This window comes from Myzus persicae, unplaced genomic scaffold (genome assembly GCF_001856785.1).
Source record: "Myzus persicae strain clone G006 unplaced genomic scaffold, MPER_G0061.0, whole genome shotgun sequence".
Lineage (NCBI taxonomy): Eukaryota > Metazoa > Arthropoda > Insecta > Hemiptera > Aphididae > Myzus > Myzus persicae.
This window is the reverse complement of record NW_019102724.1, coordinates 150,961-174,635: the sequence shown is the minus strand read 5'-3', so window position 1 is coordinate 174,635 and position 23,675 is coordinate 150,961. Positions and strand designations below refer to the sequence as shown.

The following is a 23,675-nucleotide window of genomic DNA, read 5'->3' as shown; positions in this document are numbered from 1 at the left end:
TTGGAAATGTTTGTATGATTTTACATTATTAATTATAATTATATCAAATGTACAGTGTACACTCATTGGTACCATTTCAAGTATGGTTTTCAATTATCTGAATTACTTTTAATGTTGTGTAGAGTTTACTATTCATTTTTCGTGATAGGTATGACATGTGTCTTATATAATATTTAAGTGATGTCCGTTTTAATTAGTATTGATATTATAATTTTAGTTGTATGGTTTTGTTTATTGATTATTTATACCCTCTTTAATATTTTGTTAATTTTTTTTTTGAATTTGAGGTTTATTGCGCGACATAATATATTATTTTTACCCATCACTATTTTCCTAATTTCCTTAATTTATTTTGAAAAATGAAATGTTGACATATAGTCAAATGTATCATATAGACTCGCAATTTTGAGTAAATTAGACACAATTATGATGTATAAGAGCGTCTGAGGGGTATACTTATATTAATAAATATATGTTTTTATTTGAAAAAGTTTTGATAGGTCTTATATAAATTGGATGTTTTTTCTGTTTTTAAATAAATAATTATAAAATATTAAGTGCAATCACGATACATTTATGAAATTCATAAACATAGATGAAAATGTATGTTCTATCCTATTCCGTTACCGTTTAATCATAAGAGAAATCTTGTTTCCTATTTCCGTTGGTTTATGATTAAGCGAAAACATGATCGCCTTCAACCTTTTGTAGACTCACATGAACACTGCAAAGAGGTATCGCCCGTTCGTCATCACGGTTTAATGTTTAATCCCCCACACAACTACACAAGGGTCTGTATTTTAGGTGGTCCAGCCAATTTGCGCGATAATCCGGCTTGTCCCTGCGGGAATCTTGGTTCCAGGATTATGAAGGTTGTCGTAGGGGGTTAGTAGCGGGCTAAACCATTTGTGTAGCGAAATCGAAGACAATTTATTTCTTTGTGTTAAGATTAGCTGTTGGTTGTTTTCCAATCACGAAATAGTTTATTTTTGAACGTCCAATGCGTCATCAAACGATTGTTTGACTGTCGCTAGTAGGTTAGAATATATCATATGGGTACTGATATGCCGAATACATAGTATAATTTTTTTTGCACAAACATATAATTCAGATAGGTATATTTGTCGGATTACTTGATAGTATTAACTAATAATCAAAATGTAATATAATATTTAGTATATTTAGTAGTCCATTATGCTTTATAAGTCTAATAAATGAAGCACGAATTTCTATAGTTTATGAAATTTAATTTGATTAAAATTGTATTGTGTACTTATTATTGTTATCTTAACCGCTTATAGGGATTAAGAAAGCATAGTGCCCAAGGGCGTAGTTTCATTAGGTAGAGGGGGAGCAGCCAATAATACATGTTTAGTGTTATTTATTAAACTGGCTGTTACTGGATTATTTCCACGGTAAGCACGAGAGAAACAAATTATTTGTAAACTTGTAGAACATTGGCGTCTATTTCTTCCCCAATTTAAAATTTCGTTAAACATTAATATATTTGTTAGCTATTGATAATGAGTCAATTGCCCCCTCCCCCTTCCCTTTAGCTATACCCTTTGTAAGTGTCTTCTAATAGTTCTTATGGCTAAAAGCCTAAAACACGATTGAGTACAAAATACTTTTTTACGACACGATGGATCATATTTGCCTACTTAAAAATAAAAAAACAATCGAGCTAAAAATCATACTACTATATTATGAATAAAACTAATGTTTAACTGTAAAATATAGTATAGTTTCTACGTGATCGAAAATAAAAATTCGAATGAATGAAAATGTATAAAATCATATGTTAAGTATAATTAATAGATACGTAGGAATAGTTTCAACATCATCGAAAATATGAATTTATAAAGATTAAATTGTATTTAAAACATTTTTAATATATTTATTTTATGAATATCGGTTAAATTACTTGACGTTTAATTCTAATTTCTTTATTTTTTTTTGTGTTCTGTTATTTTATTGTAACTATTTCAATATAATTCATTTTCGTGAATGTTTCAGTTTGTGTAAGCAATGCAACAATGAATGTGTAAAGGAGATTGAGTTGAGTAAAATCAGACATTTATATGTTTGATAAAAGCATTCAGATGCAGTGAGTCGTTCTATAAAATATAATAAAATAACCGTATATAAATAGGAATAAAATAAAAACATTTTGTATTCTTTAACTTCGATTCCCTAACCACACTCAAATCTACACAGACGCCTCCAAGTCAAAAATGGAGTAAGCTTTGCAATTGTCCACAACCAATCGACCGTTCAACACTAGTTTCCTGCAATAACAAACATATTTGCTGCTGAAAAAAACTATTATATTCACTTCAAACTATCAACATATTAATTATCAGCGACTCCCCTGGTGTCCTAAAAGCACTAAAAATTCCATAGTCCAAAAAAGATATCATCCAAAGAACCCAAGCTTAACTAATCAACACTCATAAAATCATTGAATTTATGTGGATACCTTCCTATGTAGGAATAAAAAGAAACGAATTGGCCTACGAAGTAGTCTTTCTAGCAATTCAAAATATACCAACGACATTGTCGAAAAAATATCCTCCAATGATAAATTCACATAAATTAAAAGTAAAACTATTTTGTCGTGGCAACACTACTGGGACTTCGTCCCTTCAATAAACTTAAATCCATCAAAAGTTGAATGAAACAATGATACACACGGCCTGACGTCAGCTGTCTAAGTCAAGATATTGGTATCACCAGAATATGAATCGGAGATACTTTTGCTACACATTCTTTCATAATAAGCAAAAATCATCCACCAATATGTAATACATGCCAATACTCGTATTACAATAAAGAATAATGCCCTGTATACGAACCAGCACTCACAATTCTCAGTCTTCCGCTCAATATCAACAAAATTCTCAACTAAGAACAAACCTAAAATATTAACAAGTTCATCTCAAAATGTAATCTAACAAACAAACTTAGCTTAATGTACATACATTATAAATGCAAATCAATTTTTATTGTAAATATTAACACATTTTTATATAAAATACATGTAAAAAAATGTTGGCAGTAACTTTAGCTGTAAAGCTAATGAAATCCTGAATAATAATAAAGAACAAAAAAAACATTTATTGAAGTGAAATTTCTTTACGGAGGGTAAAGAAACAATTTTCCTTCAATACGCGGTTTAGTTGGTTAGGGTAGGTTAGGTATATTGTATGGCTAATTTTAGTATTAGATATAAAATTTTAAAATTCTACTACTCCTAAAGAATTAAAACCGTTTTTAAACTTTTACATAATGTTTAAATGATTTATTCGCGTTTATATCGGTTATCACAGAAAAGACTAACATTATTGTGATAATATCAACGATACTTTTATTGGGGAACCAATTTATAAGTAAGTGGTAGGTACACAATATGTAGGTGTGGTAATAATTGTATACCTTCTTTAGAAAATATATTGCTTACAAAATTTTGGTATAATATGCTCAATCTTGTTTTACCAGTTATTATGTGTATACACGTAATTTGGTCGTTAATAACATAGATAACTACTGGATTAATCTAAAATACTCAGTATATTGTATAGTCAACATTTAATTACCAACATTTTCATTTCTTTGTTTTAGATTATTCAAAAATATAAAATCAGACTGTTAATTTGGTAAGTTATTTATTTGAGTATTTTTTTCAACTACATTTAGTTATAATATTCTTAATAAATTATTATTTTGTGATATGACAACGATGATTTGTTTTTAATATTTTATAAAGCTCTCTAATTTTTAAAATGTTAACCTGACAAAATTGTGTAGGTACTGAAATGTACTTAAATAAATGTTATTATAAAGGAACAATTCGTTTTAAAAATTGTTTAAAAATATGGTTTCTTACTACTTAGTTCATTAAATAATGAACGCTATGAATTAATTATTTAGCAGTTGATTTTGAAAAGCTAAGGAAACAGTTATAAATGTATGCACATGCAATATCATATAAATATTTTCTATGCAAAAGTAAACCTAGTAGGTAGTCATTATCTTTAGTTTTTGTTTTTAAGTTCCATGTAAGAATTTTAATTGAACATTTTCTTAAAATTAATTTTATATTGATTATTTAATACACATAATAATAGACAAATAAAAATATTGAAATACCAATAATTTTGAAATGTAATATAACTAGATAATAAATGTCATGATCAAACAAAAACATCAATGTCATTTATAATACTTATAATATTACTACCATACTCTCAACTAATGGTTGTCATGAATAATCTCATTCATTCTTAGCTGTAACGGTTAAAATATAAGAACTATTATTAGTTGTTACTTGTTAACATTTCATAAAAGTAATAAATATATAATATACTTACAAGCATTTGTAAATATCATGATGTAGCAGCGCCCCTAAACAAATATTTAGACGAGGTTAATTCAATTTAATAATACTTACACATATTATTTAAGTACCGAGATCAGAACTAAGATCGTGAAGGTGAATGTCCCCGCCGTCTTTTTCTTCTGAGGATGCACCTGGATAGGCCTAGACTGCTATCAAATAATGGACAAAAATCATTTATTTTTGTACTGCAGATAGTTGTCCAGGCACTTGATAATTCTTTTTTAAAAACATGCCGCTGTTAATATCCCATAAAAGTCACAATATTAGGCATGTATACTAATGTAGGTGGAAATAATACACATCTTATGATTAAAAAAACTAAATTCAAATAGATACTTACTTGTATAATATGTATGTATTGTTATACCAAGTGATTAAGTGAGGGACACTCTCAAATGTCGAGACCTAACATTTTAAGATTGAACAGAAGTTATTATTAACTACATTTTATGTAACCTAAAAATAATTATCTATTTTATACTTGAAAGTTGTTTGTTGTAACAAAAATTACTCATTTTTATCACTCATCTATGCAGATGGGTACCTGAATATAATGTTTCATTATTTTATGCCATTGGAATACATAACAATATAACAATAATCAGATTCGTGAAAATCATTTGTTAAAAAGAGAAAATCTAATATTGTTGTATATATTGTGAATACGTCTTGCTACCCCTTTTTCTATGTTACAAATATTTAAATAAGAAATATTACGTCATTCGTGCAGCTTAAATAAAATACGTATAATGCAAAGACGTGATTCGGTTTAAGTTTTCATGTTTACAACATTTAATCTTTTGAAATTTATTTTTAAGTAGTTACATTTGGGCATTTTTTTAATAGTAGATATAAACTGAAAATTACATTTTGTTTCTTACTCTATCTTACTTTTTTTGGGGTAGTGAAATGAGTAAAAACTCAATTTTGTCTGAGAATTTTAATTTTATTCAACTTTAATTATCTACAATAATCGTATTCATTAAAATGTATATGAGAAAAAATGTACGGTTAGTACATAAGGTGAGATTCTGTACAGTCATAATAGGTACCTGATGAGTATACTGTATACATATACAAAAAATAAAATGGCATTCTTGGCAGATGAACAGAACTTGTTCGTCAGATTTGAGTATTGTTGAAACTTTAAACAACAAGTAACATCTATAATAATGGTGATATTTAGGATCTTAAGCTTAACAGTTTTGGCCTATCAGTATACTTTAAAAAGTTCTGCCAACAATATATTGTTTTGTATAAAATACTTTTATGTTGTTTTACCACATTATTATGTTATATCGTATTATATTTATCATTCATATGTTTGTTACACTACATGAATATTATCTAGTTAACTCATACTAATGGTTTCTAATATTATAACGTTTTAGTTGATATATATTAATGTATGTTATTGAATGTAGTACAATTAAATACATTACATAATAGATGATGAATTATTTTTTTACGAAGCCATTGGTATTTAATTAATGGGCGGGGAAATTGTGGCGAACAAGAGGTCTCATTATAGATTGGGCGTTATTAATGCGTTAAATTAAGGGTGCTGACGGTTAACGGATTGGGATTAATGGGTACTTAAAATGATTTGATGTCGATTAAACAGGGCTTCTGCGTTCTATTTGGTTATTTGGTAATATCATAAGTCACAAAATTGTACCTAATTGTTTAGATGATTTTACTGTATATGTAGTTCTTATTTAATGTTATTATAATATAATAATATATTTTTATTATGTTGACGATTTTCATAGGTATTTGAATTAAACACTTACTTTATTTTATCATCACATGTGAATGTAATGATTATTGCGCAGAATGATTTAATTTTCTTTAAATATATTGATTTAGTCATGTTAACTTGTATGAGGGCGTAAGTAAATGTATATGTATAATATTTATTTTTAAATTATTTATTATATTGAGAATTACATTCAATTTTAATTTTTGACAAAAAAAAATATTTAATTTTTAATTAAAATTTGTAAATGTACAGCCCGTAGTAATATTTACAAATGTGTCTAATTGTTTTGAAAAATGGATTAGACACATTTAAAAACGCCAGCAAGTTAGTAAATATTTATTTGCTTACAAAGTTATGAATAAGTATATGTTTCGATTTCGATAAAACTTTTAAAATACACAAGATGTATGTGGATAGATACGTATTATTTTTGTTTAAATTAAAGTACACGAGTTCGTTAAATCGAAAAGTTTCTTAAATTTTGTTTTCAATGATATCGCTATCATTTCTCTTATAGGATTTTACGTAAGCTTACTTACAGATAGGCGAGTTTTGAGGAGTCAGTATGAGTGGATGCTGTAAGGTAGTAAAAACTTTTTGGAAGTGCATAGTACCGGATCAGAAGAACTTCCGGTTGTACAATCTTAATTAAATCACATTAAAATTTCTGCAAAACGACAGAGTTCAATATTATTAGTCACGCATCGTTGGCGTACACGCATGCACATGTGAAAACAGCATTGTCTAAATGTATATTGGTTATTTTCTACGTTGAGATGTGTAGCCGCCATGTAGGTATGTGATTCGCAAAATATGACCAAAAGCTTAAACATTCATAAAGTAAGTTTATTCCCATAGCCGGATGATGAGACAAAAACATAATTTTAGATTCAAAGGAGGAAGGACACGGGTCAAATTAATTTTGAAATGCAGAGCTTATGAAAGGATTTATGTCTTGTATAACTAATCTACAAAAGGATGTTTTTAGATTGGAAAGTAATGGACTATATATAGAGATAAATTAATTATGTTGCGGAAATGATATTGTAGGTTTGTTAAAGAAATGTTCGGATCGGTATACTATCTAGATGTGTGATTCACCTAACGTTCTGTTCGGATGTCGAATTAAATGTGAAGTTGCTGTGTTTATTCTTTTGAAAACTGCACTCTTGGGTTTTCGTTGTGTATAAACTTTTTGTGTACATTTTTTACTAACGGCATTAATTTATCGTCATAACCTTTTTTCCACTCCCCCACCCACCACCTTCACAATGATCCAACCGACGAGGAAACCGCTCCGTTTTCATTTGCGAAACCCATTAGGATTAAGGAGTCTTAAGAAGGACAAAAACCCTACCCCACGTTTCTACCTCCGTACTCCCCTTTCTCGTCGGGTAAAATAGACCTGTGACGTTTGTGAAGTAAATGTTTCTCATACAAATTCCATTTCCTTTAATTTCTCGGTATTTTGTGGCTATGGGGAACAGCAGAGACTAGAGAGGGTTATTACGAAAACGGGTGAAATGCCGTGATTTATAAAATACCCGTCCCGTGTATAATAATTGTGTGGGAAAACTTAATCCTTTTCTTCCTTCTAAGCTGCGATTTACCTGCTTTGGTGAGAGACTGGTTATTGTACTTTGTTTAAAGTTAAAAAAACACTCTGTGTATTTGCTAAAGTGGTATGCATAGACTGCATTAAACATTACATATTATAGTGAAATAGCTATTTCGTAAGCAGTCTCCCCCCTCCCCCCCCCCCGCTCGCATGACGTAATAATATGCGTTTTGTATAATATATATCGCAACTCAGCTATACCGTGGTTTTATTGAGGCGTATCATTATATATGGACACGCCGTCGATTGTGAACACTGACTGATAAAATGACCCTGTTGTAAATTAAAGTCCATGAAAACCTACTGGGAAAACGATCTGTGCTTTTGGCTATGGACTTAGCAATTTAACTTGGAACCTCGCCAATTGGCCTGCTATTCATTCATTCACATACGCCGCACTGTTTGAAAAGTACGACACATCACGTTTTGACATTAACAGCCGAGAGAATATTATTACTATAGACCGAAATCAGTAACGTATTTTAATGTGCCTTTTTTTAAAACCTATTATAATAATACATGGGTCATTTTGTCTTTTGTTCGCGTGGTCCTAATTTAGAGTATTGTCGTAAAACGTGATGAATGGGGAACAATATGTGGTCAAAAGGGGCGTTCCATTAGGTGCCATCAACGACTCCCGGAGTTCAGTTACACTTGTACATGTCCACACATCACAATTTTACTCGTTATCATAATATACTGTTTTCCACGAATAGAATTCTAAAGTAGGCAGGTATGGTAGGTGTGTAGTGAATTTCAAATTGTACACTTTATATAAAAATAATAATAATATAGTACTTATCAAGTTTCAGATATGTGTTAATTATTTTCAAAAATGTTTTGATTTATATTTTCGAATATAAAGGTCTATAAAATCATAATACGTAAATCATTGTAATTTTAATGTTGTACATATTTTACGTATTTACTGTGACTTATGTCATTATTATTTTTTTTATTCTTAGATTACATTGGCTGCAATGGTCATTAGTTACAATTTTTTTCGACACAAAAGACATTTAAAGTTACATTATTTATAATACTTCTTAAGAGGTTATGTAGCATTTTAATTCGTTATTAAGAAATACTATATACTCAGTCATTGTCTCTGCTTTGCACACCACATATACACCATACACATATAAGTATGTGACAAAAAAAATATGTGTATAAAATACTAATAAATCAAGTATTAATTTCTTATACAAACACATTCTAAAGGTATGTTCCGAATTTCCAATACACTTCTGTTGTTTTGGATATATTACAATAAATGTATTACCTCGTATCAAGACGATAATATAACTTATGTGTTTTCTTTCGTTTATAATTCTTCGGTTTTTTAATTTTAAACCGAGTTATAAATAAATTTAAACACTATTATGATGTTTCTACTTGAAACTCACTTAAAAATTGAAATAACAAACAAAAAACAACGGGAAAGCATGGATAATATTAAAGTCTTCGTATAGACATATATGCATATATGTATTATACAACTAATTTAGTTTATATTTTTATTGATAGATTATGTATATAATAATACATTATTGTCTGTGTCAAGTTTTTTAAATAACTGAATAAGGAGTTTTAGGTTGTTTGGTCTTGTATAGTTGAGAATTGGGGCACGATCGATCTCTGCACATACTGTCATCGTCTGTAATCTGTATACATGCGAACACTATATTCCCTTCTGATCCCCTCTATAGATTTATTTCTCTCTTTCTCACTCTCTCTCTCTTTCTAGTTTTACTATCGACCTTCTCGTTCTGCCACGGTAAATGAGTATATAACTTATATGCCAACTTTCAGCAGGGAATTTCCATTTGTCCGGCATGCATAATTAACTCTGGGCCCCCTCCTATCCTGTAGCCAAGTTTCCCAGTTTTCGATCACCCTCGGGGAAACTTTACTCTCCCCTCAAGCTTCGGATACACGTCAGTCAGCTATACGAGAAGAGGGTAGGCAAAATGTAGGGTTGAGGTAGAGTGGATAGAAATCGATTGTTGTTATTTGATAAACATGATTCTTTTCATGAAAATTTAAAATATGTATAAGAGAAACGTGTTTTATGGTTGTTTTTAAACATTATTTTTATTCATAAATTGGTTTAATATTCGATGGTAGTGTTGATACAACCTCTGCAAGTAAAATGCAAGCCTTTACACTTACGTGGTAATATTATTTTTCCTCATTGATTTTTAGATTATTTAAAACATGTACATGTATCTATACAAATAACATATAATATATTCACCGAATGCCTATGTTATAAACCGATGGTAATAATATTAAATTATATTTTATTCACACTTTGACCGTATCATGTTTTGTTAAACGATAAATTAATTTTTATTAATTAAACCTGTATGCATTAGGTACCTAATCAAAACAAACGGTAGGTATTTTACTATATTATTGTATTTTTCAATTTATTTATTTATTTATTTAATGAATCATCTTATTAACTACAATATTAATAATTGCAAAGTATATATACATTGAAAATAATTTTCAATTTATTAAGTATTTTGATATGCTTTCCCAAAATTGTTTCATGGAAAAAAATCATATGTTCTATATCTAAAAGTTTATTCTTATGGATAATTAATAATTATTGTGGCTTTTTGAATTGCATTGACTATAGAATCTAGGTAATATAATTATATTATAAGTTCTTAGTGCCACATTTATGCAATTGGTCTGGTACTAAAAATACACACAGTACACACATTAGAAAAACTCGATTCACGTATATGATACAGCTAAATATAGTGTATGATATAGCTATATAATTGCAATACTAGTAAGTAAATGCTACGATTTATGTGTTTAATTCTTGTCTCACTGCTTTACTTTGTAACGTATATGTCTACTGTTTAGATACTGAATGACCAAAGTGTATAGTTCCAATGCGAATATTTTTTCCACTTATATAAAACTAGAATTTTTAGCTTCATTAAAATCTTATTTAAATACAAATAAAATAAAAAAATATTGTGTATAATTAATATTTTGGTAAAATTTTTTTTTAGTTTTAAATGTTTCGCTTGTTAACTGTACCTATACTGCGGACCTGCGTGACAGTAAATCGTATTACATTTGTATAAAACAAGTCTGTGTTCCCTAATAAAAAAATCTAAATGTTATGAATTATTTTTTTTATAAAACGTATAGGTAAAATTGGTTATTTTGTATATTGTAAAAAAAAAAAAATAATTGACAGCAATATTTTGGGTAAGCCGCACTAGATCAATGTTATAGAACATTATAATATTTGTAAGCGATATTATTTTTTACAAAACTGTGTTTTTTATTCAGCTATTGAAAACAATTTATTTTTATAGTTAAGTTTATACAGTCTGAGGTGTAAAGAATACAAACATATTTTCAAGTATATATAAGTCGATTCCCTGTGATGAACAAAATTCCTAATTAGTGTTTTATTTATAAAAAAACAAATTGGAAAATAAATAAATTGTCACTGTCGTCGTCTAACACGTTGTAGATTTTTTTGTAAGTTTAAAAAATTTTCAAAACGTATCTGAAAATATATAACTACTATAAACGATCATTTTTATGACATTATTGTTATAACCATCGAAATACTGCATCCAGTACTTTCCATTTTCCACCCTACAATCACTGGTTAATTGTACTGTGTGTTAAATCGTCTTGAGTGGTCGACGAATATATTTTGATATATATTTTTCGTATATATTACAGCGAATGTATTTCTTGTGTGACAAGTTTAAAATCATCTTCTGTCTGGGAATGAGAGTGTGTGTGCGTGCGTGCATATATGCCTGCATGCGTGTATGTGTGTGTCATTTTTGGTATTTCATTACTGTACTCTATCATCAAAATCTTGAAGGGTTGTGATGAAGAGCGCTAAAGCTCCAAAATTAGTCTCTTTACCGCACGAAGTGAACCCTTCTTACCCTATATATATTATATATATATATATAGTCTTCCTTCATAGTATGTCCGTGACGTGATTAAACTCTTGTCAGTCGGACAGGCCGATAATTATATTTCCGGAACGTTTGGCTCGTGACTTATTTTTCATTACATCTATGACGTTGTATGTACTAACATTTTAGTATTTTCACTTATACATACAACATTAGTATTCAGTATTAGTGTTATTAAATTATATTTTATGACATTCTCATTTATTTATTTGCAATGTACATATATTATATAATATTTATATATAATATATTATACACTTACATTATTATAATGATCATTAATATTTTTAAAAATCATAAAATATTATACTCTTTTTTCACAATTTCTGTTTCTTAGAAACTGTTATATACTATAAAGGCTTATGCGTATACATTTATACTAATCGCTGTAGTCTACATAAAATCAGATTTAGAGAAATAAATTAATGTCTTAGATCACAGCATTTTATTGCTAGTAAAAATAAGATAAGATTGCCAGATAAATGGGTTAACCATTTGAATGCGATAGATAACAATTTAGAATGGTAGATTTATTTATAGATTTCAAGAGTCGAATATTTTTATTTTAAGATAATTTATCAGATTTTTTGTATGTCTATTTATAAAAATAATAATTTAAAATTGTATGTTAAAATAATACACATTACACATTTTTTTTATTAACGTCATGCTTTTTCCTGAAATTTGTTTAGTTTTATTTATCGGCTGTGTGTTAACATAGAGGTAGACTTAGGTATAGCATATTTCATACAATGTTCAATTAATTTTTATTTTGGATTTATAATCGCGTATCGATGGGGCTATTGCTTATGGATTTTGAACTGCAAACAAAATGTGGTGTGTAAACACAGAGATGAATTAGGTATAAGTTTCCAACGGTCCATAATGTTCACTAAGTCCATTTTTTTGCCATGACAGGTAACACGAATACTGTGAACATTATTTAGTTTTTTTTTTTTTAAGTAAACGCGTTTGTGTTGTTTTTTTATGTATATATCTCATGGTGTTGACAGATTGATAATACCAAACAAAAACATTGCTCTTTATTTTAGATTCTGAGCAAAACATTGAATATGTATATATTAGGTAATGTTTATAAAGGTTTTTAAATTGATATAATTTTTTTTCATAATTTGCCGCTACATCAAAAATGTCCATTAATAATGAAAACAAAATTATAGTTATGAAACCAATTTTTTTTCTACCGTCAATAGTATATAGCAACTAAATAGTACATTTTGTTTAGTACAGGACAGAACTTAAATAATTGGTACCTAACTGGTAAGACAATTATGAGAGTTATAATTTTTTATCATGCCCTTCATATTTATTTGATGAACACTAAATTTAGTTTCTATAATATTTATTATTTTAGTATTCCTATACTTGTCTGGGTAATTAGGAAACATTATTTATTTATTAACCATGTATAAAGGATGATTCTTTTAAGAGTGGGACATTAATTATTTCGAAACGTGTTAACTTTTTAGAAATAGGGAAAAGTAAGATTTTTGCATTTTTATCATATTATATAGCTCTTATATCTTATAGGCAGTTCATATTGTACCAAAAATACATAAAAAAAGTTTTTTTAGGTCTATTTTTTGTTTTTCATTTGATTATGTTACCTGTAGTTAGTCCCGTTTGTTCTATTATTATTATTATATTTTATACACACAGTGGAATTTTTAAATGTATGTATTATTTCTGTACATTTTATCAATTATAATATGCAACTTTGATAGCAATATTTATTGTTACTGAAATATCTGTGGTTTGGGGTAACGTTGTTAATCTAAAACTATTTATATTCCTTCGTGCTAATTTATCATTTTTTACAGTAAAAATCCCTTTAGACCAGCTGTAGATAAATTGTATATAATTCCACAATGTCCTGATCAAAGTTCAATTAAAAGTAATTGGGACCAAGTGCGTTAGTCGACTTACGGCCATAGATTAAAATAGTAGTGCACCTACTTACCACCAAAACAACCCACTCCAAATTTTCCCAAGTTTCAACTAATGTAGAAAAATAATTCAAAATAAGTACCTACAATAAACGTTCAATTGTACCGCATAATAAATGTTCCCATCGTTCTGTGTATTTTATTTTATATCTCCACCTCTCTGAACTATCTTATTAGTTATTTAACTATTTGGCACAAATATTGCATATAAGCTGCACAGGCGATAAAATAATCGTTATTACCTATTGGTCTATTAATTATTTATTTTAAACACCAATAGAGGTACAACCGATTGTGAAATAATACTAATATATTAAAGAACAAAAAAAAAAAATTTTATTCCATATATATTTATTTGTTCTAATAAAAATATATATGTGAAATTCGGAACATCTCCACTCTTGCACCCATTGACCATTGCACTTTCGTTAATCTGGGCTTGATCTTATGTTTAATGCTCAAGAGATTAAATAAAATAATTGTGGAATAATAAATGCAAATATTGCAAGTAATACTTTAGCTCGGGTTTTTATAGAGGAATAACCAGAATTGATAATGAATGTTATATGTTAAACCCTCCACAGTATGACATTTCAATAACTAGAATGAAACCTGAAGGGACCGGAGGTAGTAGAAGGTTAATGGAAGACCTGTAACAAATACAAATTTAAAAAAAACTTAAGCAAAAAATAAATTACAACGATATTTCACTAAAATCACATTGAAATTAGTATTTTGATTATTATAATAGTTCAACTTTTGATATTAATTGAAGTAAGTTAACAGGGATAAATAAATCCATACAAGACGAATTCTGGGATAATCATAATGTGTCAATTTAAAATTTAAAAAAATTATAATTTATTTAGAATATTATAAATATGAACGTAACTATTTTATTTTGTTTCAATATTGTCAAAAATAAATTGATCAAGTAATTTTTATAAGCAAATTCATAAAAGTCAATTTTATGCAATAAAATAGAAGTTAACAAGAAGGTAACCGAGTCAATTTGAACCGACCAATGAGCGTTGTTTTTAAATACTGGTGCCGACATCATGTCGTACTATTCTTAATATGATTGATAATAATCATGGAATATAATATGTGTTTGTTTTCATACATTTTATAAATATTAGAGCATAAGTAGTGTATACAAACTGCTGCATTAAAGAGGTTATAACTTAAATATTTAAGTACTCTACTGTTCCATATAATATGATATTTATTTATTTACGGTACAATTATTACTGTTTTGAGAATCGGAGTCGGTGATCGATTGTATTTAATTATAATATTGTGGGAATTTGACTGTAAAACAAAAAAAAATCATAAACATTGACCATTGTTATCGATAAGTACACTCGCCACGTGTACGATAGGTATACCTATAGGTATATACGGTTGATCGTGTGTGCTGCAGTGATGCGTAACTACATGCGCGGTGCTTTAACATAGGAAACGTGGACATTGACACGTTGACCGATGAAGACCTCTGCTGAAAGGGATTTACGTGGACATATCTAAAGTAGGTAGGATTAAGCGAGTATTTACTGCGAAGCGCCAACGGAATTTTTCCCTCGTTGCAGCAGATACGTAGATATCTACCTATATATAGTTGATCCCCGGGTGCTGAGCCGTGCCAAACACACGCACGCCGTATACGCTTTCGCCGGACATAGGATTATCGCATATACTTGATCCTTACAAATGTTTTTATTCTGTATGCAAAAAAAAATAGCAAAACGCTAACAGTTTCCTATGAAACATATTTGCACTGCCCATCCCTCGAGTGGCGGAGGGAGTTGTGCTGCTGCCGCGCTACGACGGCGAGGTAATGCGTTCAGCTGGGTTCCTGGACATTAGCGGTTTATGAATTATTAAAATATCTGACTGCCAGGAGTTTCTTCGCCGGTGCCGAGTCCATTAGACACTGGCAATATATCCGTGGGTGAGATGGGACGGAGGGAGGGGCAAAGGTCGGGATAGTCGATGGTGGTGGTGGTAGCGGCAGTTTCTCCCTCGGGGATCCTTGTGCACCAGTTTTACATAAACCTCTCCGCCTGAAAAAAAAAAACGAAAAAAAACGTCTGTCGGGATCAACAAAATATTGTAAATGGATAAGAGGAGAAAAATATATTATGTCGGTTGAGGGAGGAGTTGGTATTTACACCTGAAAACAGTGAAACATATATTTAGTAGCTCGTTCGATTGGCTCGGTGATGGGAGTTTTTTTTTTTAATAACATCATTTTTCTCAAACGTCAAAAACTTTTGGTTTTATATTACCGTGTTCGTCAAAAGAAATATATATATATGTATACATATCCTTTATCGTCATTACCTGAATTAAAAATTGTGTGTACAAAAACTGTGTACCTACTTTGTGTTTCTAACAACGTTCAAGGACTTCTTAATTAGCTTTTTGCCGCTGTGAATAAGCAACAGTTAATCAGTTTAATTGATATTAACGTAAAACGGTAGTTTTTAAATAAAACGTTTTGGCTAATGACTCGAAAATCTTGAATGCACGTCCAAACAGTATAAATCCATTGTTTAAAATTTTATTATTAACAGTTTCTGAGATAAATATCAAATGTGTTATTTTAGTATTTTAAATTTCCTCGAGATAATCTTTTAAAGTTATGTAGAACGCATGGTTTCTGAAAACTTCATAAGTGTAATTTGTTCAGAAGTGTTTTGTCTAACATTTACTCGTAGATAAAATTTACAACTATCAGCGGCAATTTATGCTTATTGCCGGTGAGAATAAAACCTTAAATATGAAACAGAATAGAATCTTTAAAAAAATTAAAACAATAATTAACAAATTTAGTTCAAAATAATATTTAAACATTTAATGAAAATTGTATATTAATTAAATCAGTAAAATTATGACTATCATTGTTAAGTATTTTAAAATGTTTTAGGTACATTGTTATGTATAATTTGTATTTTTACGTCATCCCAGAAAACTTCAAATAAATCTGATTGTGGTGTATTATTGGATCGCCACTATTCCTCTTTTATTTGACGGCATCTGACAAATTTGTTGCTCCTATGTTTTTAATTTCCAAATTTAGTTTTGACATGTCTTTATGTACATTCGATCGTTTGTGTTTGTGTGCTTGCTGTAGGACCAATAAAATACTCCGAACGATTCACTGTCTTGTGATATTGTGATGACAACACATACTTTAAGGCACTATATAATCACTATTTATCTGAATAAATAGTTGTGCCTAATTATAATTCATTCTGTATTTTTTTTTTTTTCAAGGCATAACTGCTCATTTTTTGACAAATTTCAAAAATCGTCTTTTGAGCCATATCAACAGTTTTAGAATACACACAAAAAATCCATGGCCCAGGGCCCTTGAATGTGAGTACCATCATTTTATTGAGTTGAATGATCATTATTCATCAATATTGTTGGTATCACTTGATACATCGTAATCTACATTTTTAATTATATTTCCATTCCTCAATCATCCTCTGCTATTATATTTACGTTTACTCTGAAATATAGTGACTGTCAATTTGATCTATTCATCTGAACCGATATTTTTACGCTTATCAAACATTGAAACAGTTCCATCTCCAAAGAGATTATAATATAGTGACGAGTGTTTGCTGTAAATGTTTCAATCTTTGGAACTGCAGGCATTTGATGCACCACACAGTATACTAAGCTAATTCTGCTATTTCGTTTTCAAGTCACAGCTACCTTCTCGTAATAAAATGAAACAAAAATATAACATATAAAATAATATGACAGGTATGTCATATTTTACGGTAGGTAGTATACTATACTCGATTACCAAATTATTAAATTATTTTTTTATTTTTATTTTTAAGTAAGCTTGTAAATAAAACCATTACTTTCGACAATTAGGTACACTTTTAAATATAAACAAATTATTACATATTAAACTATTCATTTAGGAAAACTAATAATAATAATGGAAATAGGTAATGCATATATAACTGATATTGAAACATAATTTTAATATTTAAATTTTATTAATGAGGGTGTAATGGTATAGTATAGTCATAAACAAGATTATACTCGTATTGAAGAAGTGTTAGACGAAAATAATTTGGGAGAGAGATAATGAATTAAACACTTATGTGCATTTAGAACTGAAAAAAAGCGGGTGGGTTGGGTCCCAGATTATTTTAGATAACTAATACAAATATGGAATACAAACAAAAAAATATTAAAAATGGTAAAAATCAAATGTTAAAAATACTGTTTTTCTAACTCAATTTTTAACATTTTAGTTTAGTACTTAACAAAAAAATGTCTGGATTCAACTAGAATAAAACCTAAAACAAAAACAAATCTGTACAGTAAAATAAATAGTAAATTTAAATTTAAAAAATGTAATTGTAAATAATTGTTACTAATGGTCTTTGTCGACGATGTTAATTAAGAACAATAAAAGCCCTAAAATAATCCGGGACCGCCTAGTAAAGTAATTTTTTATTTCGAGATCGAACACGGATGCAGCTGAAGAGAGAAGGGAAATTAAATGATTGGTTATTGAATTTATGTGTGAAAAAGTACATAGGCGAGAGGTATAATTCAGTGTGTGAATTTATTGGTTTTTTCATATTATTTACTATTTACTTGCTATAATGTATATTAAAATTATAATGGAAGGCACTTACGTGCTATTATAATAAAGGAGTTAGGGTTTTTCAGATAAAACTAAAAACACACTTTATCAGGTACATTGTACGTGCATTATTAAATTTAAAACATAATATCGAAATTAATTTGATTTTGTAATTAATCCTTTTTATTAAATAAAACGATAATTACGAGTACTGTATATTTTTAAATTGAATAAATTACTAAGAAATACAAAAAAGTATTATTACGTCTTTCCATACCTACATAATACCTACCTATATCTACAAATATCATATATTATGGTCTAAACATAATGCATTCTTGTATTTCTAATTAATGTATTCAGTCTGTAATACATATGTACACTATATATTATTATAGATAATAATTAGTGATTAATTGCCAAATCAAATTAATTTCGATGTTCTATTTTTATTTGTGTAATGTACTGACGTATAACATGTAATAATATATGTTTTTAATTTTATCTAAAGAACTCTGGCCTTGGAACCCTTGGAAAAATCATGACTACAGTAATTTTCGATAATATGTGTAAAATATAGTTGTGTATTTGTATTCTATACCATTGTTTTAATACTCATTTTTAATAACTGTAGTTGTAGTGTAAACAAACTATGTTGTTCTTAGTCGTTCCCGAGGATTTTAGTTTTTTAACTTAATTCATAGATATAATAAAAAATCCTATGTGCTTGAAATTTATAAATTAGTATCTTTTCTAAACACTGGCATTTTCTTTCCAGTCATGTTACAGTAGTAATTCAACTGAAAACGTATAGGTCTGTTATAATGTTTTATATTGTATTTTTGAGGTTAAATTAGGTATGAATTATTTATTTAATTAAGTTGAATTACTAGTTTTCTTTTGTTTTACGAAGAAGGAAAATTCATCCATGACATAATACATTTTTACTACAATTTTAGCATTGTGTTAGGTACTTAAACTTATCTTAATAGTAATAATAATAATAATAATAATAGTAGTATTTATCAAAGTATAACAGGAAATGACTAGATGATTTATATAATTTTAATAAAATAGAAATTTGATGATTCTACTGTATTTTATTTTGTCCATAGTTATTTCCTTATGAAAATTATTTTAAATTAATCACAACTGCAGAATATGTTATATTTACAGTCCACAGGTTAGGTTGTATATTAACTTTTATTTTTATTTATACTATCTATGTCAATAATTATCATAAAATTGAATTCATATTTGATTATGAACGAGATTTAAGTTTCTAATGCTTTTTAACGTTATGATTTTCTTGTGCTTATAGTATAATAGTACTAACACCCATACTCCAAAAGTGAAATATTATAAGTCTCACCATAATAATAATTTTCAAACGGTTACATATTACGATAACGTTACTATGCTCGCGAGTCAGACATCACCCACTCAAAACAGCGAAAAATAATGGTAGCTTTTTTAAGTTGAGAATGTGTGTTTAAATTACTTTGAAAATAGGCTTACTATTATATTATGACTGTGTAGTCGGACGAACATAATTGAATGAACGCGTTATATATATTTTTTATATTTTACCAAACGTCGGTATAAAATAATATTGAATAGTTGAATATTTTTTAATATTATCGTTTTAGCGTCTTAGTCTATTGCATACTCATTCCTATAATAATACACGTATAGACGTATAATAGTATTGTTATATATTATTATATTTCTGACGGCTTTTTTTTTTTTTGTCACCTGCAATGAAAGTTTAATTTTTCGTCCCGAAACGAAACGGGCTGTAAATCTTTTGTTTCCGACCGCCAGGCGGTAAAGTGGGAATCTCGCTATGCAGCGGGCGGTACAGATAGAAATCCCCTGGTCATCTTATAGTGGCCGAATTAGATTAAAATATATATGATGGGTACTAGCTGGTAGGTGGTTTTTCTCATGCTGTTCTATATAAAACAGAGTGCTTGAGGCGTGACAAAAATAGTATGTATGGTCTCGTGCGGGAAGGCAATTTCAGTCTTGGGCGAATTGCAGCCCTCGCCCGTGACTGAATAATTGCTCACATCCCGCCCTTGCCACACAATATACTATTTTGTGACACTCAATTATATTGTAATACACACCATATATTATTATTATCGTTATGGTCTCCGTGTCGGTTCTCGGTACGTACATACAATTGATTTTCTATTAGGTGGTTCTGATTTACGATTTTTGCAGTTAGGTGCAAAAATAAAATGGGTCCCAATTAGAAAGAAAAGCTTCACACCCACCAACCCTAATAGAAAAAAATGTATACCTCGATCTTTGACGATATTATTTAGATATTTAATCCCTGTAGCTTATGAATGTATATGTTAGCTTGTCCATTGTAACTGAAATTTTTGTTGAAAAAACTCCTCGAAGGAATGATAGGTATCTTTTCAAATTTTGATTGAGTTTTTTTATCGTAAGATTTTCTTTTAAGTTATTGACGGGATTTCGCCGTATACACTAGTGCTTCACGAATCGCTTTGGAATAATATGGTACAACCAGGTACCAGTCCTATAGCCGTGGTATGCCGAGTCAGTCATTGAACATGGTATCGGTCGGTAATAATGCATCTCATAATAATATGATGACTTTATATAATATATGAGCCGTAACGCACTGCGTTGCCCGTTCCAAAATTTGGCCCACCCATTCTTATTTCGTCTGTAGCTCATAAACGCGCCTAACTCGCAAAATATCGGTGAGATTTTGAGTCGCTACGCCAAAGTGGGTGGACACATTTCGCGGACGTCGAATCAACCTATATGTACATTGTACGTGTTACATTAGGTACATTTAATATTATTACTTATGTAATATTATCGTTTTACAATGCATTTACGTCGACGTCGAAAGTGTCACATCGAAGGATTTTCTCGTATAGGTCGTCGACGTTAAATTGTCATTATCGTTACGAAATATCGAGACTGCGTTTCATCGAGAAACTTCTATTCTAAACAATTATTATCATAATATTCTGATCGTCTTGCTACCAAAATACAGTCTGTATACAAAACCCACCCAAGAATAAAATTGTAGCTACACTGCTATACGATAGCCACGTAAATCGTTACTTCTGTTTATTAAATTTATTTTATCCATAACTGTGTTTATACACTCCGACGTACATTTATTGCTTTATTACGTTGCCAAGAATTTCAAAATACCTACTGAAGTTTAAAGTTTTCGTTTACTTTTGAACGCGCGGTATTTTCACTTATTTTTTACGCTCGGAATTTATAATAATTATAAATTTAAAGTATTCGGTTTGTTTTGTTATAATATTATCTACCTGTTGTAATTGTTAAAATTTGTCTGATTGGCATTGTAATGGATATGACGTTTGACTTTCTCTTGCTGCTTTTTTATATCATTCGGTACTAATTGGCATGATTAGTAATTATTTATTGATAATTAAATGTTGTAAAAACATTTTTTTTTTTTAAATGGCATTTTAGTTTTTTCAATAAATTATATTATGAAGTCGTATAACATTAGTAGTATTGCAGACCTTTAAGTTGAAATACATTGTTGTTAAAATAAAGGATCCGATTTCTGGTTAAAATCCAGGTTACAGAGTTTTATAATAATTATAATAATCTTATAATAACCAAGCTAATGATTTCGTATCTGTGTGTACTTCGTATACAATATTACGTTTACATGTATTGCAGTTTGCAAATGGAATCAATACTATAATTTTATTTAAATTAAACAATCGTATAGGTCTTAATATTTACTATACTATTTACCTATTAGTTTTATATTACATTTAAATAAGGGACTTCAATTGATTTATTTTCATTATGTATATGTAGACAGTACATATACGAGATAATTGATGTTTTTTAGATAATTTTATCAGACTTATTTGATTTAAGAATATTAATAATTCTAACAATATTGTTGTACACTTAATTTTGTTATATCAGAACCTCAGGCTGTTAATATTTAAACTTGAGGAATACAGGTAACTAGTTAAGGTGATTTTATGCCTGTATAAAATATTTAATATCAATAATACATGCGGATAACGGATTGTTCGTCTCGAGCACTTAAATCAAAAACGTAATAAAATGTAAGATTTAGGCGCAATGTTGATGCATATTTCATATTTTCAAATTATTACTCAGAGATTTATGAACTAATTCGATTATTTATTTAACATGTATGTAAATCCAAATGCAAGTATAACATAATACATGTATCAACATAATTATTGTTATAGCTGCAGTAATCTCTGTAAATAATGGTTGAGTTATTTGTTTGAAGTACAATGTAACAGTGTTGGTTAAAATGTTCGTTTAATTCTTAATCACTATTGTCAACATATGTACTATATAATATTCATATTACCAGGTGTATTATATGATATCTGCGAATATGTTAATTTTGACACTAAATAAGTCGATAAAACATTTGGTCAATTTGTAACTATGAAACGTTGCAGTTTATCTTTGATACGATGTATCTGTGGTGGATGAATACCAAACAGGGATTTTGATGTTAAATTTGACTAGACACTTAGTTGTGTCGATTACGATTTGAAGTATAATAAAATGAAATGTGAGTATAATATATTTTACTTTGGCGATGACCTACAACTAGCAATACATGGCTCTTTCGAAGTAACGTAGACTGTTGTTTCGGCGTTCAATACATTTTTTGCGGGGTGAAGATTTTTTATCATAAATGTAGTAAAGTAATCAACAATAGTTAGGCGCCGTGGGATTCCAGCACAATACAACACACATTTAAGATGACACATGCATCATTGGTATATGCATAACTATATATTACGATAAAAGGTAAATATCCCAAGAGTGGTGCACACCATTATAATAATGTTTTTATACACGCTCAGTTTAAATGGTTTTAAATATTTTTTTCACTGTAAAGTAGGTATTGGTTATAGTTTTGGTTGGACATAATGTGTATGATATAATATTCCTTGATGTGTTATTTATGTTACCTTAATAATATTTATAAAGTTTATATGATCGCTAATTATTATTATTGAAAAAAAAAAACAATTTCTTAAAAAGAAGTATACAAAAAAAAAAAATGCAACATGCGTTTTACCTATTTAAATACATACACACACACATAAATATGTTTACTTTAAGTATACAGAAATTTATAAAAATCAATTATTTTATGAAATTACGATTATTTATTTGGAGCAACGGTTTTAATTGAAGTAGTTTTTGATAATAATATACAAACGAACTTAATAATAATTTTACGAGGGTCCAATTGATGCTTTTACATTAATGTAGGATTATTTTAGTTCG

General features: G+C 28.9%; 1 protein-coding gene across 7 annotated transcripts in view; it reads left to right on the top strand.

Annotated features, from left to right (window-relative positions):
• The window catches only part of LOC111033023 (polypyrimidine tract-binding protein 2), a 181,438-nt gene that overhangs the window by 22,642 nt on the left and 135,121 nt on the right, over positions 1 to 23,675 (top strand). For 5 of the 7 annotated variants that reach the window (XM_022313566.1, XM_022313575.1, XM_022313573.1 and 2 more), the window contains exon 2: positions 3,622 to 3,656. The exons of 1 other annotated variant lie outside the window; for it this stretch is intronic. The gene's annotated coding sequence lies outside the window, so the exon portion shown is untranslated. Of the gene's footprint in view, positions 1 to 3,621; positions 3,657 to 17,020; positions 17,102 to 23,675 lie in introns of those variants that run through there. One more of the 7 variants, XM_022313567.1, reaches the window with a different exon arrangement.